Raw genomic sequence first — 20,503 nt, forward strand, 5'->3', positions numbered from 1 at the left:
TCTCTATTGTGTATTTTTGGAGTCAGTCATTATGCATAAGGATGGTGGATTAAGTGCATCTCAGTATGTAGGTAGCCTACATAGTATGATTTTTAGCCAGTATCAAAATGAAAAGGATTTTATTTCAAAATGATTCATTCAAGTTTTCAAGTTTTGGACAACTTAAAACTTAAGATTGACTGGACATCTACATGTCATAGTTTGATTATCCTGCTTGTATGTCATCAATTTCCCACTCTGAAAAGCACAAATTTTGCTCTGACTGGAACCTAACCAGAAAACTCTTCTGTTCAGGTTACGGTATGTATATAAATAAGGTTACAGTTAGTTTAGGATCAAATTGTATTATATTTTTGTACAACTGCTTTTCTTAAGATAAACATATCATATTTAGTCATTTTACATAGAAATATCACCTCATTTTCAGTCATGATTAAAAGAATGTTGCTGAAAGTTATGTGATTGTAAAAATTCATGTATATTCAATATTTTATGTAAATCATCTTTTCTTGTCCTACACTGTTGGCATTCAAAAAAAAAAGAAGTAGGATAATGAAAAGTCAGAATAAAAATATTAAAGTAAACAGATGCATGACATGAGGTAATTAATATATGATAAATTAATTAAAGTTTCTGAGAAGAGGTTAGTTTCTAGACCTCTTCTGTCTTCTCTTTTAGTTGCCTGACAGAATATATATATATATATATATATATATATATATATATATATATATATATATATATATATATATATATATATATATATATATATATATATATATATATATATATAGCTAGCTAGAGGCTACAGACATTTCTAGACACCCATGCTCTTGATATAGGCAAACATGTCCATATGACTTTGTAGTAATATTCATATTTCATATTATCAGTATATTAGTTTCCTTGTCCATTGCATATATTAGCTATACCATCTGCTTCAAGTGCTCAGTCATGGTGGGAGTAAATTTTTATCAAATAGTAGAACAGTATCAGATTTATATACAAAGACATGGGAGCTGATCAAATTCTTTTGTTACGTATGTACGGTATTTAATTTCTTCATACAATGGAGCAGCATCTTGATGAACCTTTCCATAAATTTGTAAAGAAATATAAATATATAGGCCTAATAGATATATTTCAATTAATTCTTCTTAATTATAATCAGAAAAAAAGCAGCTTAGAACTGTGAACAAACTTTTGATGATTATTGAAACTTCAGTGAATTTTGGGGGGAACTCACTGGTTGCAAGACTGTTATGGGCAAAGCTGGCCAGGAGATTAGCAGTCAATCATATGGTGAGGAATATATTAGGTGAGAGGAGGAATCAATGTGGGAAAATGAGTATATATATACAAGAAGGAAATTTAGAAACTCATGGTATATATATATATATATATATATATATATATATATATATATATATATATATATATATATATATATATCTATATATATATATATATATATATATATATATATATATATAGCTACAACTTCAAGGAAAGTTCCAGGAGGATGCAGAATCTCAAAACACTGGACACAAAGACAGACTCATAGGCAACAGATCTGTAGATAGATAGACATGTCTCACACTGAAAATAGGATAGGCGCAGCTCTGTAATATCAATTATGGGCAATTCATTCTCAAAGCAAACAAATAAGTTGCCTGGCTCTCTAAATAACATTTACACTCCCTCTTGTTTCCATTATTTTTTATTACTTTCTGAATAATCTTGGCCACAAATTGCACATGTGGGAAACAAAGACAGTGATGGATATGATTTGAAATTTTCCATAAAATTTCAAATATAATGGTCATACCGAACACCTCTAATGTGGAGAATGTACAAGGTGCCATCCAAGTCCAAGGCTTGCTTGCATCATAGATATGTTTATAAAACTTGTAATCAATAAGAAAACTATGAAAGGAAACAACTATAACAAGCCTTATGATTTTTCTTACAAGAATTAAACACTGCCTCAATGCCCAAGATTTGTTCAAAAAATGTTTAGTGTGCTGACCAAATATATAATAATTTCATCTATTACTTACTATCAAGTTTCAGTACACATAAGATACAGAATAAGGAACACTGAAAAATAATGGTAATAATACAGTGAAATAGGAAATTTGGGGACTGCGGGGGTGCAAACAATAAAGTATTGAAGCATACCACAATGCATGGGCTTGTTTTTGTTAAAATGAACAAAGGCCTCAGCTGTTTATATCTTTCAGTATAGAGTGTTTGTAAGATTTTGGAATTTCCTATACCAGACAGTATGTCAATGGAATAGACCTCTTTCCAGTCTTCAGATTCTGGTGGTAGATGGAAGTTTTGTCATATCATATACCGTACTGAACTAACTAAAAACTCATGATAACTACTAACTGATTTGCCATCAAATGAAATATATATCGAGTCAAAAAATAATGTGCTGATAATTCTAGAACAGAAGCCCAAAATTAAGTTACAAGTGGCTTGGGATCAAGAGGCTCATAGTAGTGCTGTGGATTTGATAACTTAGTTGATGAAAGAGTGACTGATTATTGTAACTATGGAGCAACATATCTCTTTGGAGGACGGCCAGGCTTGTTTCTCCAATATATAGTAGATGATTGCGCCTAGTCAGAACAGACTTATGGCAGAAATAGCACTCTCATGTAACCCAAGCAGAGTTGTATAGTCTGAGCTGCCTATATCATTTTTTTTTTAATTTTTTTTTTAATCATAGGAAACCATTTATTGAAACATGCAATATCTGTATATATGCATTTTATAATATTTTTACCATAAAATTTGGAAATGATGAAGATGTTTCAATTTCCAATCTTCTTCTGTACTGTAGGCTTATTCACCAAAGGGAGTGTGGGCATGGGCAACCAGTAGTTAGAATTATTCAGAAACAATTGTAAATTTTGTTAAAATGTTAAGGTTATGATATGCATAAAAAAATCTAGGTTTTTACTTTTCAGATTGTTTTCTTGATAGTCCTAGTTACTCTATTTCTTCTTTCTGTATCTGCAGAGCTCAAAGTGCAGACCCCACTCATTTTCAAAATCTGTGAAAATTAAATGAATTCCTCCTTCCTATTCGCTATGCTATAAATTTAATACACCCCAAAACAGAAAACTAAGACACATTAACATCCCCTAATAATGCTAAAATATATAGTGTGGTGAACTGCCTGACACGGATCATCCCTAAAAGCCCACACAGCTGGGGGGGAAGAGGGGTGCCTCTTTAGCTGAATAGCAGAAAGATGGCTTTCCATCGGTCGCAGGTTCAATTCCCCGGTGTTGGAAATGTATGTTTCCCCTTTCCGAACTAATCAATTAATCAGTGGAGGCATACGTCGGGGGGCGCATCGCCTCGCCCACCTTACGCCCACCCTACGGGGGTCCCGCCGGGCGAGTGTCCATGCAGGCCCCCTTCCCAACCCAAGTACCTCCCGGCAGGATCTATCAACTTGCTCAATCCACTAACTCCGTGGGCGTCCCCTTGGCCTCTTCCACTCAGGATTGTCTCTTACAGAGACAACCCGATGAGCAGGATCAGCTTCAGGGTAACGTGCCACGTGCCCGTATAGCCGGAGTTGGCGTTGACGGACTATGCAGGTAATATATGTCGAATGATAATTAGTATTTGTCTGTGCCATCTCACGATGTCATATTAGCCAACCATCAGACAACCTTAATGAAAATTGTCAGCAGCAGTTCTGGTTGGAGACATCAATTAGCTTCTGGATGGGGCTTGTCCCAATCCAGGTATGAAATCCAAGTAAGAAAAATCAATGGACTGATAGATTGATTGTTTGGGCTATACAATCATGGCAGTCGCACCACCTTGGCCAAAGAATCTTACTTCAAAAAGACTAGTGTCTCCTTGCTTTACGCTAACCTAATGGATAATGACTTATTGTTCATAAAATTGTAACGTATCGCTGTTGAGTTAGTACAGTAATACCTCTGTGTATGAGTGCCTTGCTTTGAGTGTTTTGATTTACGAGCAAAAGAATCATTAAAATGCCTTGGTTAACGAGAAGTGACTTGGTGTTCTAGTATCCTGTTTGTACAAGTCGAAGACACGAGCGTGGGTTCCCTTGGTCCACCGCAAGATGAATGCGCTCAGCAGAGCGGAAAACAATGGGAATGGGGTCTCAGTCCGCATTGTACACTCACAGAAGTAGTACCTGCGCGCTCGTGTCTGCTTATGTTTGTGCTCTATAGTGCGATCTTTATGTTTTCAGCACTACACTTATAGTTTTAGTCTACATTTTTTTTTGGGGGGGGTTGAGCAAAATTCTGGAACGAATTAAGCTCGTAAACCAAGGTATGATTATCCTATTTCCCCGAAAATAGTAATCTGCTGGAACGAATATAGAAACCTATCCCTCATATGATAGTAACCTATAATAACCAACTGTCATTAAAATAGTAGCCAGTCGCTGTGGAAATAGTAACATATCACCAATTAATTAATCGTTTAAATATCCTACGAGTATAATCAGAAAAGAAAATGTCAACCACAGGGGTGGGATGAGTGCAATTCTTCTAGTTACACTAAATCTAGGCTCGAAGGAATCAGGACTCGGACCGAAGTATGAACCAAAATTCCCACAGGAGTAAAAGTTACCTTTATGTAAAATTCCTTATACGATTAACGCACCGTCATGAGAAAATCCCTGAACGCGCGTCGAGATAAATTGCATCGGCATACGAGATGATGTAGTGCTGACTTGCCTGATGGGCGAGCCTCCCAGAACCCGCTTAGCCAGTCTTTGGCCGACTGGTAAAGGAGTGGCTCTCCCGTTGCGCTGGTCGCGGGTTCGATCCCCAGCGCCGGCAAACCTTTCCTTGTCTGGATTAATTTCTCGTGTTTCGTTACACGCGGTGGCCGTGTGGGAGTATAGTAAAGAATCAAAATTCAGTCATTTCAATGGGACGAGTTCACATACATTATATACTTGCATACAGCTGGACTTGATCAATATGGTACTTACTTATGAATTTTGGAGGACTTCATACTCCGCAGCCGTCGTACCGAACCAGACGAAGCAGCATCTTGAGGTGGATGAGACTTCGGTGGCTTTGTGCGGCTGTGTCTGGATAATACCTGCGTATAACAACACTCGCAAAGAGTGGAATAAACCCTCCATTTGAGCCGATTGACAGTGATCACAATTCTCCCTGGTTTAATGTATTTCGTGCACTGGGTCGATCAGTGTAATGTTTCTCTACGACTCGGTTTCTGTTACGCTAAATAGCCTACCCACATTATATTATAGAGACAGCAAACGTCTGGCACTGTATTATTAGTGACGTCCAAAGAGGCTATCGTAGATTTCCACAATCGTATCCGGCCATAAATGGCGCCTTGCTTTCGTAGTTCAGGGACAAAACTACAAAATAATCGCCCTTCAACACTACTTTAAATTAAAGTTCAAGAGTATCAACGGTAGTATCAACTGATGATTCCACACTTGTGAAGTCAGTGATTGACGAAGCAACGTATAATTTCCATGGTATGCTGTGAGACCGCTTAAAAAAAGTTCAGTCATAGTAAGAAACACCACTCATCACTTTTTTTAATTGTTTGGGCACCTTTATTTTCCGGCTTCAACTCCTTATGTTAGTCCTCTTTAATATAAAGCAGTTTCTCAGTTTGGACAAATCAGTCTTAAGAAGCACACTCTAAGCGCGGAAACTCAAAATGTGCCTCCTCTTTCTATGAATACGAGTGCTTAAAATTGAAGGTGGTTCACAACACACACATGCTACTACTCCGGCTGCCATTGTGAGACTGCCGTTTCGTAGGGGTGGGCAGGTACCGGTACCAGTACCGGTACTAACGGTACCAGCTAAACGGTACGGTACCGGTACCAGATTGCTCGGTACCGGTACCAGTTGCTCGGATTTATTTATTGGATTTATTGATAATTCTTCATGTCCGATTTTTTTGGGGGGGGGTTGCTAATAAATATTATTGTTATTAGACCATGATCGAGTACATCCATAATAACTATACATGCTAATTTTTTATCGAAAAAATAAATATTCACTTCATTCAGAGAGAGAGAGATCACCACTTAGTAAGTGGATATCTCGGTGATATGGATAGTGGGTACTCGATCATAGTCTAATAACAATAACAATATATATTAGCGTTTTCTAAAGACTCGTGGGACTCACTAGCTTTTAACCCAAGACTTCGTTTTCTTTTTACTTGCCACTGTTAAATTCGTATGACTCGTTAACTTTTAGAGAGAGAGAGAGAGAGAGAGAGAGAGAGAGAGAGATCATAATTATCCAATAAAGTATTAACGAGAAAAGAGTTTGAATCCCTTGGCGAGAGTTTTTGGCTATAAAGAATTGCACGATGGATTATATAAGATGATTAAATATTGGAGGTGAGTAGGCGAGAGAGAGAGAGAGAGAGAGAGAGAGAGAGAGAGAGAGAGAGAGAGAGAGAGAGAGAGAGAGAGAGAGAGAGAGAGAGAGAGAGAGAGAGAGAGAGAGAGAGAGAGATTTACATAGATTTACATAGAAAATCAGACCACACAGACCCCATGGTCCAGACTTGGTGGTCTGTCCTTAAACCTACTAGTAAGTGATTTTACATTAATCAGAAGACTCCAAACGTTGCATTTCTACTCTAGTTGATATTAAGTTGAAGGAAGTGACGGTCGAGCTTATTTTTGAAGGAGTCAATCGTGTTACACTGGACCACTGACGGTGGAAGCTTATTCCATTCTCGCACTACAACGTTGGTGAAGAAAAATTTGGTGCAGTCTGAATTTACTTGTCTACATCTGAGTTTTACGCCATTGTTCCTCGTGCGCAAAGTGTCATCGATCATAAACAATGTTGATCTGTCTACATTCGTGAAACCATTAAGTATTTTAAAACATTCGATCAGTTTTCCTCGGAGGCGACGTTTCTCAAGAGAGAACATGTTAAGGGTAGAAAGCCTTTCTTCGTAGGATTTGTTGCGCAAGGAAGGGATCATTTTCGTTGCCCGACGCTGAACACCTTCTAATTTAGCAATATCCTTTGCATGGTGGGGAGACCAAAACTGTACCGCATATTCCAAGTGGGGTCTGACTAAACTGTTGTAGAGCGAGTATTACATCTTTATTCTTGAATACAAAGTTTTTAATGAAGCCCAACATTCTGTTCGCTTTATTTGCTGCATCGATGCATTGCTGTGAGAATTTGAGGTTTGACGCGATTTTGACCCCCAAGTCTTTGACGCATTGAACGCTTTTGAGTTTAACGCCGCGCATTTCGTATTCGAACTTCCTATTCCTCGTTCCAACTTGAAGGACCTGGCACTTGTCTACGTTAAAGGGCATCTCCTATCTATCCGACCAAGCTGAAATTTTGTGCAAATCCTCTTGGAGGCTTTGCCTGTCTTCGTCAGTGAGAACCGAGTTGCCAATCTTTGTGTCGTCTGCAAATTTACTAATGCGGTTATTGAGTCCAACATCCACGTCGTTGATGTAAATAATGAAGAGCACTGGGCCAAGGACCGAGCCCTGAGGGACGCCACTAGTGACAGGCGCCCACTCTGAGTTAAATCCGTCGATCACTACTCTTTGTTGTCTGTTGCTCAACCAATTCGCGATCCATTGGTTTACTTGACCGTCAATACCTATTTGCTTTAATTTGTAAAGTAATTTATGATGCGGGACTTTATCAAACGCTTTCTGGAAATCAAGATAGACTACGTCCAGTGATTTGGTTACGTCATAAACAGTGAAGAGGTCGTTATAAAAGGTTAATAGGTTTGATAGGCAGGATCTTTTGTTTCGGAAGCCATGTTGTGAGTCCCCAATCAATGAGTGGCCTTCAAGGTAATTCACAATTTTGTCTCTAATTATGCCCTCAAGTAGCTTACCTACAACCGAAGTTAGACTAATGGGCCTGTAATTACCTGGTACTTTTTTGTCTCCTTTCTTGAAAATCGGTGTCACGTTAGCCTTTTTCCAATCTGAAGGGACGATGCCTTGTCGCAAGGACATATTGAATACGGTTGTGAGGGAGGAGTATTTCGCTCTTTGTTTCTTTCAGCAGAGTTGGATATACTTTGTCAGGTCCAGGACTTTTATTTGTTTTAAGTGAATGGAGAGCTTTAAGGACTTCATCGGTTGTTATTTAAAAATTAGGCAATGCATGCTCGAGATTTACAATAGTACTGGTGTTGATGGTAGCGAGAGGAAGACTGTTAGTATTAAACACCGAGGAAAAGTAATTGTTTAAGAGGTTTGCAATGTGTTGGCTGTCAATCACTAGTGCACCGTCGCTGTTTGTTAAAGGTCCAATACCACTTTTGATCGCCTTTCTGTTGTTTATGTAACTGAAGAAAGATTTCGGATTATTTTTACAGTTGGCTGCAATATTTTCTTCGTATCTACGCTTTGAGAGAGAGAGAGAGAGAGAGAGAGAGAGAGAGAGAGAGAGAGAGAGAGAGAGAGAGAGAGAGAGAGAGAGAGAGAGAGAGAATCACCACTTAGTGAGTGGATATCTCGGTGATATGGGTAGTGGGTACTCGATCATAGTCTAATAACAATAACAATATTTATTAGCAACCTAAAAAAGAAAAAGAATCGGGCATGAAAAATTATCCAGTAACTCCAATAAATAAATAAAATAATGGAAACGGGAGCTGTGATGGAAACGGAATGCAGGACAAAATGGTGGGAACTTGGGGAGACGGGCAGCGGGGCAGTGACTCAGCGTCTACACACAGGGCTCATACCACATGGAGGCGGGCGAGCACCGAGCGTCACTAAGATCCTAACGGTACCGGTACTAGCGGCAATGCGCAGTGCCGGTACCTGGTACCGATAACTGGTATCGGTACTGGTACCGCGAAGCATCATGATCACTTGGGTTCCGGGAAGCTTAATGATCACTCGCCGGTACCTGGTATCGATAACTGGTATCGGTATTGGTACCGCGAAGCATCATGATCACTTGGGTTCCGGGAAGCAATGATCACTCGGCACTGCGCATTGCCGCTAGTACCGGTACCGTTTGGATCTTAGTGACGCTCGGCGCTCGCCCGCCTCCATGTGGTATCACGCGGTATGGGCCCTGTGTAGACGCTGAGTCACTGCCCCGCTGACCGTCTCCCAAGTTCCCACCATTTTGTCCTGCTTTCCGTTTCCATCAAAGCCCTGTTTCCATTATTTTATTATTTGACTTATTTATTGAGTTACTGGATAATTCTTCATGTCCGATTCTTTTTTTTATTGTTATTAAACTATGATCGAGTACATCCATAATAACTATACATGCTATTTTTTTTCGAAAAAATAAATATTCACTTCATTCAGAGAGAGAGAGAGAGAGAGAGAGAGAGAGAGAGAGAGAGAGAGAGAGAGAGAGAGAGAGAGAGAGAGAGAGAGAGAGATTTACATAGATTTACATAGAAAATTAGACTACACAGACCCCATGGTACAGACTAGGTGGTCTGTCCTTAAACCTAAGTGATTTTACATTAATCAGAAGGCTCCTAAACGTTGCATTTCTACTCTAGTTGATATTAAGTTGAAGGAAGAGAGAGAGAGTTTTCTTTACAGGAAATTTGTTTGGGAATTTCATCAGAAGTCATTAAGAAAAAAAAACTCCTTTGGGGACCGGTACCGGTACCGGTACTAACGGTACTTGAGTTTTCGGTACCGGTACTACCGGTACTCAAATTAACGGTACTTGCCCATCCCTACCGTTTCGCGCCTGCGCCTGTGCCGCTGTGCGGTGAGTAGTGTTCCCCAAGGCAAGTATAGATAGTATACTTGCCTTGGTGTTCCCAACTGTAGGGATTAGAGTCCCTTGATAGAGAGAGTCCCGACAACCTAAGATTTGGACGCCATTATTGGCCCTGTTATTCGCCGCTCTTTACAAACACTCGCACACGCTCTCTTTTTGTATTTCTGCCCAGTGCCCACAGCCATACGGGTCATCCACTGTAACGGAGCACACTTGTGTCAGACCTGCATGCACACTTTCCCCTAACAGCCAGCACCCAGTGAGCTCTGGTTAATTAAATAAGAGACAGTTTGCGTCTACACCACTATATATTATAAGTGTCCTCATACTTTACCATAATTTGGTCCCCAGCCGCTGGAATGTGCCGGAAGAAGGTGACAGGAAATTATTATTAGTCTTACGATTAGCCACCGCCATAAGCCTTCTGAGGATTGAGGCCAGAGAGGGCATACAAAACATCATTCTTAAAAATTTTAATAACAGGCAGAAAGGAGTCAGAGGGGGGATGAATAGGAGGAATATGCCCAGAATCGTCCAGAGTGGAGTTTTCAGAAAAAGTTTGAGAGAAGAGTTCAGCCTTAGAGATAGATGAGACGGGGGTGCTGCCGTCAGGACTAAGGATAGGAGGGAAAGATGAAGAAGTGAAGTTGGAGGAGATGTTTTTGGCTAGATGCCAGTAGTCACGGGAAGAATTAGAGAAAGCAAGGTTTTTGGCATTTTCTATTGATGAAGGAGTTTTTGGTACGTAGGAGAATAGATTTGGCACGATTCTGGGACGCAAGCTCGATCCCCGCCTAGTGACACCAAGCTGGGATTTTTCAACCTCCGCCGAGTGGCCTAAGACTACCCACATGCTGTCCAGAAGATCACCCATCAACCCGGACTCTAGATTCTAGGATTAAAAATGAGCTCCAGGGGACAGCATGAGCCACGTACTGCAAGATGGCGCCACAATAAACACTTGCCTGTGCCACAACGGGCTGGGCCACACCATCAGGCCCCTCCAAAACAAGCCTACAGGCGCCATAGACGAAGGTGTAATATCTCATTCTTCATTTTCCTGTTACGTATATTACTTTGTATAGAAATCATTACGTATAACCCTTCCTGCAAGCATGGTGTATGGGAGAATGCAATACAGACATACATCGTCGAGAATCAGCCCTTTTGACCTTATACAAACATCTTATTCATCATTTTCCTTTTATGTATAATTGCTTTTATAAATTTCAGTACGTATAGCCCTTCATGCAAGCTTGGAGTGTATATATGGGAGAATGCAACACACATACATCGTCGAGAATCAGCCCTTTTGACCTCATACAAACATCTCATTCTTCATTTCCCTGTTATGTATATTAGTTTGTGTATAGAAGTCATTACGTATAACCCTTCCTGCAAGCATGGAGTGTATGAAAGAATGCAACACAGTCACACATCATCGAGACTCAGCCCTTTTGACCTTATACAACCATCTCATTCATCATTTTCCTGTTACGGATAATTGCTTTTGTATAAATTTCAGTACGTATAAGGTATAACTCTTCCAGCAAGGATGGAGTGTATGAAAGAATGCAACACACACACACATCATCGAGACTCAGCCCTTTTGACCTTATACAATCATCTCTTTCTTCATTTTCCTGTTACGTATAATTGCTTTTGTATAAATTTCAGTACATATAAGCTATAACCCTTCCAGCAAGCATGGAGTGTATGGGAGAATGCAATACAGACATACATCTTCAAGAGTCAGCCCTTTTGACCTTATACAAACATTGCATTCTTCATTTCCTGCTGCATATGTGTATAAATTTCTGTACGTATAGCCCTTCCTGCAAGCATGGGGTGTATAAAAGAATGCAGTACAGACATGCATCATAGAGAACCAGCCCTTTCAACCTTATATACTAACCTTATTAATTTTCCTGTAATACAGATTAGTTTGTGTATAGAAATCATTACGTATAACCCTTCCTGCAGACATACAGTCATATGTCATCAAGAATCATCCCTAAGGAAACAGAAGGCATTTTAATCAACCATTTTTCGTTACGTATATGTACTTGCGTATAGAAATCATCACGTATAACCCTTACTGCGGACATTCAACCATACATCATCGAGGATCAGCCCTCTCAACCATATATGTGTGTCTTCGTATGGCGGAGACACTGTATAATGGGGTGTTTGGTACCGTTTGTGTGTTCGTGTGTTGACTTTATTTCCACACAACCTTGATTTGAGGTAAGAGTCTTGGTGTATTTTTTTTTTTCAAGAGGTGTCCCCTGGAGGCCTAATCCTCTTTTATTTGGTCTGGAAATGAACTGTGTGTGTCATTGACACAGTACGAGGAGCAACAGCACAAAGCAGATTTTATCTTTTGTGCGTGCCAGTTCCTCCGACTTTTGCTTGGCCCATGCTGCCCCCCAGTGCTTCTCTTAAATGGAGACGCTGAAGTTAGGGTATATTAAAGGTCTAGGCAGTACATGGGTAGCAGAAGTAAGGGTTGTGATAGGTGGAGCAGCAGTGTGGGTTGTTGCGGTAGGAAGCGGAAAGGGTTGAGTGAAACCAGTACGAGGTGTTGGGACCAAAAACAAAATGGGTCGCTATTCGAAAGCAGTGCGGATTGTTACGAGAGGAGGGAGTATGGGTTCTTACGACAGCAGAAGGAGCGATATGTGTTCTTACGACAGCGGAAGGAGTGCGAGTGATTACGAAAGCCTTAGAAGAAATACGGCTTCTTACGTTAGCGGAAGGAAGGACTACAGGTTCTTACTACAGCATACGGGGTTCTCACGAAAGAGTACAGGGTTGTTACGGAAGAGTGCGGGTTGTTACAAAAGAACATGGGGTTGTAACAGAAGGGTACAGAATTGTTACGAAAGCATACGGGGTTGTTTTGAAAACATATGTGGTTGTTTTGAAAGCATACAGGGTTGTAAACAAGGGCAAGGCAAGGCAAGGGCAAGGCAAGGGAAGGGAAGGGAAAGGCAATGGAAGGGAGAGGCAAGGGAAGGGAAGGGCAGGGCAGGGCAAGGGAAGGGCAAGGCAAATGAAGGACAGGGCAAGGGAAGGGCAAGACAAGGCAAGGGAAGGGACGGGCAAGGCAAGGGAAGGGCAGGGCAAGGGAAGGGCAGGGCAAGGGAAGGGAAGGGCAAGGCAAGGGAAGGGCAGGGCAAGGGAAGGGCAAGGCAAGGGAAGGGCAAGGCAAGAGAAGGGCAGAGCAAGGGAAGGGCAAGGCAAGAGAAGGGCAGAGCAAGGGAAGGGCAAGGCAAGGCAAGGCCAAGGCAAGGGAAGGGCAGGGCAAGGGAAGGGCAAGCAAGGGAAGGACAAGGCAAGGGAAGGGCAGGGCAAGGGAAAGACAGGGCACGGGAAGGGCAGGGCAAGGGAAGGGCAGGGCAAGGGAAGGACAAGGCAAGGGAAGGGCAGGGCAAGGGAAGGGAAGGGCAAGGGAAGGGAAGGGCAAGGCAAATGAAGGACAGGGCAAGGGAAGGGCAAGACAAGGCAAGGGAAGGGACGGGCAAGGCAAGGGAAGGGCAGGGCAAGGGAAGGGAAGGGCAAGGCAAGGGAAGGGCAGGGCAAGGGAAGGGCAAGGCAAGGGAAGGGCAAGGCAAGGGAAGGGCTAGGCAAGAGAAGGGCAGGGCAAGGGAAGGGCAAGGCAAGGCAAGGCCAAGGCAAGGGAAGGGCAGGGCAAGGGAAGGGCAAGGCAAGGGAAGGACAAGGCAAGGGAAGGGCAGGGCAAGGGAAAGACAGGGCACGGGAAGGGCAGGGCAAGGGAAGGATAAGGCAAGGGAAGGGCAGGGCAAGGCAAGGGCAGGGCAAGGGAAGGGCAGGGCAAGGGAAGGGCAGGGCAAGGGAAGGATAAGGCAAGGGAAGGGCAGGGCAAGGGAAGGGCAGGGCAAGGGAAGGACAAGGCAAGGGAAGGGCAGGGCAAGGGAAGGGCAGGGCAAGGGAAGGGCAGGGCAAGGGAAGGACAAGGCAAGGGAAGGACAAGGCAAGGGAAGGACAAGGCAAGGGAAGGATAAGGAAAGGGAAGGGCAGGGCAAGGGAAGGATATGGCAAGGGAAGGGAAGGGCAAGGGAAGGGCTGGGCAAGGGAAGGGCAGGGCAAGGGAAGGGCTGGGCAAGGGAAGGACAAGGCAAATGAAGGGCAGGGCAAGGGAAGGATAAGGTAAGGGAGACCAACGCACAGGGCTGTATATGGCCAGCCAAGAAGGCAAGGTCAAGGAACGCACAGGGCTGGCCAGCCAAGAAGGCAAGGTCAAGGAACGCACAGGGCTGGCCAGCCAAGAAGGCAAGGTCAAGGAACGCACAGGGCTGGCCAGCCAAGAAGGCAAGGTCAAGGAACGCACAGGGATGGCCAGCCAAGAAGGCAAGGTCAAGGAACGCACAGGGATGGCCAGCCAAGAAGGCGAGACGCACAGGGCTGCCCAGCCAAGGCAGGACAAGGCAAAGGAAGGGCAGGCAAGGGAAGGGCAGGGCAAGGGAATAATAAGGCAAGGGAAGGATAAGGCAAGGGAAGGATAAGGCAAGAGAAGAGCAGGGCAAGGGAAGGGCAGGGCAAGGGAAGGATAGGGCAAAGGAAGGACAAGGCAAGAGAAGGGCAGGGCAAGGGAAGGGCAAGGCAAGGGAAGGACAAGGCAAGAGAAGGGCAGGGCAAGGGAAATGCAGGGCAAGGAAAGGACAAGGAGAGGAAGGGCAGGGCAAGGGAAGGGCAGGGCAAGGCAAGGCAAGGGAAGGGCAGAGCAAGGGAAAGGCAGGACAAGGGAAGGGCAGGGCAGGGCAAGGGAAGGACAAGGCAAGGGAAGGACAGGGCAAGGGAAGGGCAGGGCAGGGCAAGGGAAGGGCAGGACAAGGGAAGGGCAGGGCAAGGGAAGGGCAGGGCAGGGCAAGGGAAGGACAAGGCAAGGGAAGGGCAGGGCAGGGCAAGGGAAGGACAAGTCAAGGGAACGACAGGGCAAGGGAAGGACAAAGCAAGGGAAGGGCAGGGCAGGGCAAGGGAAGGGCAGGGCAAAGGAAGGACAAGGCAAGGGCAGGACAAGGCAAGAGAAGGGCAGGACAAGGGAAGGATAAGGCAAGGGAAGGACAGGGCAAGGGAAGGGCAGGGCAAGGGAAGGGCAGGGCAAGGGAAGGGAAGGGTAGGGTAAGGAAAGGACAAAGCAAGGGAAGGGCTAAGCAAGGAAAGGACAAGGCAAGGGAAGGGCAGGGCAAGGGAAGGGCAGGGCAAGGGAAGGGCTGGGCAAGGGAAGGACAAGGCAAGGGAAGGGCAGGGCAAGGGAGGGGTAGAGTAAGGGAAGGACAAGGCAAGGGAAGGGCAGGGCAAGGGAAGGGCTGGGCAAGGGAAGGACAAGGCAAGGGAAGGGCAGGCCAAGGGAAGGACAAGGCAAGGGAAGGGCAGGGCAAGGGAAGGGCTGGGCAAGGGAAGGGCTGGGCAAGGGAAGGACAAGGCAAGGGAAGGACAAGGCAAGGGAAGGACAAGGCAAGGGAAGGACAAGGCAAGGGAAGGGCTGGGCAAGGGAAGGGCTGGGCAAGGGAAGGGCTGGGCAAGGGAAGGGCTGGGCAAGGGAAGGGCTGGGCAAGGGAAGGACAAGGCAAGGGAAGGACAAGGCAAGGGAAGGGCAGGCCAAGGGAAGGGCAGGTCAAGGGAAGGACAAGGCAAGGGAAGGGCAGGGCAAGGGAAGGACAAGGCAAGGGAAGGGCTGGGCAAGGGAAGGACAAGGCAAGGGAAGGGCTGGGCAAGGGAAGGGCAGGGCAAGGGAAGGGCAGGGCAAGGGAAGGACAAGGCAAGGGAAGGGCAGGGCAAGGGAAGGATAAGGCAAGGGAAGGGCAGGGCACGGGAAAGGCTGGGCAAGGGAAGGACAAGGCAAGGGAAGGGCAGGGCAAGGGAAGGGCAGGCCAAGGGAAGGACAAGGCAAGGGAAGGGCAAGGGAAGGGCAGGGCAAGGGAAGGACAAGGCAAGGGAAGGGCAGGGCAAGGGAAGGACAAGGCAAGGGAAGGACAAGGCAAGGGAAGGACAAGGCAAGGGAAGGACAAGGCAAATTAAGGGCAGGGCAAGGGAAGGATAAGGCAAGGGAAGGACAAGGCAAGGGAAGGGCAGGGCAAGGGAAGGGCAGGGCAAGGGAAGGGCTGGGCAAGGGAAGGACAAGGCAAGGGAAGGGCTGGGCAAGGGAAGGACAAGGCAAGGGAAGGGCAGGGCAAGGGAAGGACAAGGCAAGGGAAGGACAAGGCAAGGGAAGGACAAGGCAAGGGAAGGGCAGGGCAAGGGAAGGACAAGGCAAGGGAAGGGCTGGGCAAGAGAAGGGCAGGGCAAGGGAAGGGCAGGGCAAGGGAAGGACAAGGCAAGGGAAGGGCAGGGCAAGGGAAGGACAAGGCAAGGGAAGGGCAGGGCAAGGGAAGGACAAGGCAAGGGAAGGGCAGGGCAAGGGAAGGGCAGGGCAAGGGAAGGACAGGTCAAGGGAAGGACAGATCAAGGGAAGGACAGATCAAGGGAAGGACAGATCAAGGGAAGGGCTGGGCAAGGGAAGGACAAGGCAAGGGAAGGGCAGGGCAAGGGAAGGGCTGGGCAAGGGAAGGGCAGGGCAAAGGAAGGGCAGGGCAAGGGAAGGGCAGGGCAAGGGAAGGGCAGGGCAAGGGAAGGTCAAGACAAGGGAAGGGCAGGGCAAAGGAAGGGCTGAGCAAGGGAAGGACAAGGCAAGGGAAGGGCAGGGCAAGGGAAGGACAAGGCAAGGGAAGGACAAGGCAAGGGAAGGACAAGGCAAGGGAAGGACAGGGCAAGGGAAGGACAAGGCAAGGGAAGGACAAGGCAAGGGAAGGACAAGGCAAGGGAAGGACAAGGCAAGGGAAGGACAAGGCAAGGGAAGGGCAGGGCAAGGGAAGGATAAGGCAAGGGAAGGGCAAGACAAAGAAAGGACAAGGCAAGGGAAGGGCAAGGGAAATATAAGGCAAGGGAAGGGCAGGGCAAGGGAAGGACAAGGCAAGGGAAGGGGAGGGAAAGGGAAGGATAAGGCAAGGGAGACCAACGCACAGGGCTGGCCAGCCAAGAAGGCAAAGCAAAATGCTACGCACAGGGCTGGCCAGCCAAGAAGGCAAGGTCAAGGAACGCACAGGGCTGGCCAGCCAAGAAGGCAAGGTCAAGGAACGCACAGGGCTGGCCAGCCAAGAAGGCAAAGCAAAATGCTACGCACAGGGCTGGCCAGCCAAGAAGGCAAGGTCAAGGAACGCACAGGGCTGGCCAGCCAAGAAGGTGAGACGCACAGGGCTGGCCAGCCAAGGCAGGACAAGGCAAGGGAAGGGCAAGGGAAGGACAAGGCGAGGGAAGGACAGGGCAAGGGAAGTATAAGGCAAGGGAAGGATAAGGCAAGAGAAGGGCAGGGCAAGGGAAGGACATGGCAATTGGCAAGGGAAGGATAAGGCAAGGGAAGGACAAGGCAAGAGAAGGGCAGGGTAAGGGATGGATAAGGCATGGGAAGGACAAGGCAAGAGAAGGGCAGGGCAAGGGAAGGGCAGAGCAAGGGAAGGACAAGGCAATGGAAGGGCAGGGCAAGGGAAGGGCAGGGCAGGGCAAGGCAAGGCAAGGACAGGGCAAGGGAAGGGCAGGGCAAGGGAAGGGCAGGGCAAGGGAAGGGCAGGGCAAGGGAAGGGCAGGGCAAGGGAAGGACAAGGCAAGGGAAGGGCAGGGCAAGGGAAGGATAAGGCAAGGGAAGGGCAGGGCAAGGGAAGGGCTGGGCAAGGGAAGGGCAGGGCAAGGGAAGGACAAGGCAAGGGAAGGACAAGGCAAGGGAAGGGCAGGGCAAGGGAAGGGCAGGCCAAGGGAAGGGCAGGGCAAGGGAAGGACAAGGCAAGGACAAGGCAAGGGAAGGGCAGGGCAAGGGAAGGACAAGGCAAGGGAAGGACAAGGCAAGGGAAGGGCAGGGCAAGGGAAGGACAAGGCAAGGCAAGGGAAGGACAAGGCAAGAGAAAGATAAGGAAAGGGAAGGGCAGGGCAAGGGAAGGATAAGGCAAGGGAAGGGCAGGGCAAGGGAAGGACAAGGCAAGGGAAGGGCAGGGCAAGGGAAGGATAAGGTAAGGGAGACCAACACACAGGGCTGTATATGGCCAGCCAAGAAGGCAAGGTCAAGGAACGCACAGGGTTGGCCAGCCAAGAAGGCAAGGTCAAGGAACGCACAGGGTTGGCCAGCCAAGAAGGCAAGGTCAAGGAACGCACAGGGTTGGCCAGCCAAGAAGGCAAGGTCAAGGAACGCACAGGGTTGGCCAGCCAAGAAAGCGAGACGCACAGGGCTGGCCAGCCAAGAAGGCAAGGTCAAGGAACGCACAGGGCTGGCCAGCCAAGAAGGCAAGGTCAAGGAACGCACAGGGCTGGCCAGCCAAGAAGGCAAGGTCAAGGAACGCACAGGGCTGGCCAGCCAAGAAGGCGAGACGCACAGGGCTGGCCAGCCAAGGCAGGACAAGGCAAGGGAAGGGCAGGGCAAGGGAAGGACAAGGCAAGGGAAGGACAAGGCAAGGGAAGGGCAGGGCAAGGGAAGGATAAGGCAAGGGAGACCAACGCACAGGGCTGTATATGGCCAGCCAAGAAGGCAAAGCAAAATGCTACGCACAGGGCTGGCCAGCCAAGAAGGCAAGGTCAAGGAACGCACAGGGCTGGCCAGCCAAGAAGACGAGACGCACAGGGCTGGCCAGCCAAGGCAGGACAAGGCAAGGGAAGGGCTGGGCAAGGGAAGGACAAGGCAAGGGAAGGGCAGGGCAAGGGAAGGACAAGGCAAGGGAAGGGCAGGGCAAGGGAAGGGAAGGGTAGGGTAAGGGAAGGACAAAGCAAGGGAAGGACAAAGCAAAGGAAGGGCTGAGCAAGGGAAGGACAAGGCAAGGGAAGGGCAGGGCAAGGGAAGGGCAGGGCAAGGGAAGGGTTGGGTAAGGGAAGGACAAGGCAAGGGAAGGCAAGGCAAGGGAAGGGAAGGGCAGGGCAAGGGAAAGGCAGGGCAAGGGAAGAACAAGGGAAGGGCGGGGCAAGAGAAGGACAAGGCAAGGGAAGGGCAGGGCAAGGAAAGGATAAGGCTAGGGAAGGGCAAGGCAAGGGAAGGGCAAGGCAAGGCAAGGGTAGGGCAAGGGAAGGCAAGACAATTAAGTCAAGGCAAGGGCAAATCAAGGCAAGGGCAAGGCAAGGCAAGGCTTAAGCACTTCATCCTGAACTTAGGTTTTCTGTCCTTTTCTTTCCCTGATTTCCCTGCCTATGTGCTATTTCACTGCATGCTCAGATCTTTTTTTCCCAGCAACATGCCAAGAAAATTTTTGTGTGCAAGGGAAGGGCAAGGCAAGGCAAGGGCACCACCACCACCACCACGTACCACCACCATCACGAACCACCACCACCATAACCATCACTATCACGTACCACCACCATCACGAACCACCACCACCATAACCATCACTATCACGTACCACCACCACCACCATCACTATCACGTACCACCACCACCACCTCTATCATGTACCACCACCATCACCACCACGAACCACCACGTCACAAGAGTATATAACTCTGTGGTATACGTGTCATACCCCGAGAGCTTATTTTACTCTTTTTCCTCTATTTTCCTACACGACCTCTGCGTGTATCGAAACAACACATGAGAAATTAATCAAGATCAGGAGAGGGTATTCGCCGGCTGCCTGGGCTGGGATTGAACCCGCGACCAACATGACGGGAGAGCCACTCCTTACCGAGTCGGCCAAGAGCTACCCCACTGGCTAAGTGGGTTATGGGAGGTTCATTCATCAGGCATAGTCGCCACACTACACGACTTTCCCCTCAATGTAGATTAATTTCTGTGTGTTGAGACCTTTAGACTGTGACCCATTTTGGTGTACTATTTCACAATGTCTCCGTAGAGACAAACCTCCAACACTTCCCATTTTCTACTACCCTCAGAGCATGGGCCATCCTACCTGTTACCCCTTTGGGGAAATTCAACAGAACTGCAGGAGAGGATGCCCTCCGCTATGTCACCACTGTCATGCCCCGCAAGCTTATTTCACTTTTTTTCCTCTATTTTCCTACACGACCTCTGCGTGTATCGAAACAACACACAAGAAATTTATCAAGACCAGGAGAGAGTATTCGCCGGCTGTCTGGGCTGGGATTGAACCCGCGACCAACGTGACGGGAGAGCCACTCCTTACCGAGTCGGCCAAAGAGGTACCCCACTGGTTAACTGGGTTATGGGAGGCTTGTTCATCAGGCATAGTTACCGCACTACATTCATCATCAGTTCCAAGGTGTTCAAATAATTAAGACAGGTAAAGACAGGTAAACATGTAATTCAAAAAGTCACAGTAAGGTTAGGGCAGGTCAGGGTAGGTGAGAGGAAGGCTAAGCGAGGTCACTCCCTAAACGAAGGACACAGGTTCACGTCCCGTCCGCCGCCATCAGCCAAACATACTTGTTACCCCTGAGGATGGTTGGAAAAAGTTGGAAAGTTTCGTTTAGTCGGCGCAACATCTGTGGTCATATGCCGAAGAGACAGCTAGGAGGGTGAAGGAATTGAAGGAGAAGGGAACTGATCCCAGGAGACGGGACACAACCCCCGATTAATACCTGGTAACCATTCACTGCTGGGTGGACAAGGACGTAGGGTACCAGGGATGGTTGGAGAAGGAGCAAAACACGAGTTCTAAGTTTTAGATGTATGCCGTCGAGGGGCCTGATAGAAAATGGCTAAATAAATATAA

Source organism: Eriocheir sinensis, chromosome 31, assembly GCF_024679095.1.
Source record: "Eriocheir sinensis breed Jianghai 21 chromosome 31, ASM2467909v1, whole genome shotgun sequence".
Taxonomy (NCBI): Eukaryota; Metazoa; Arthropoda; class Malacostraca; order Decapoda; family Varunidae; genus Eriocheir; species Eriocheir sinensis.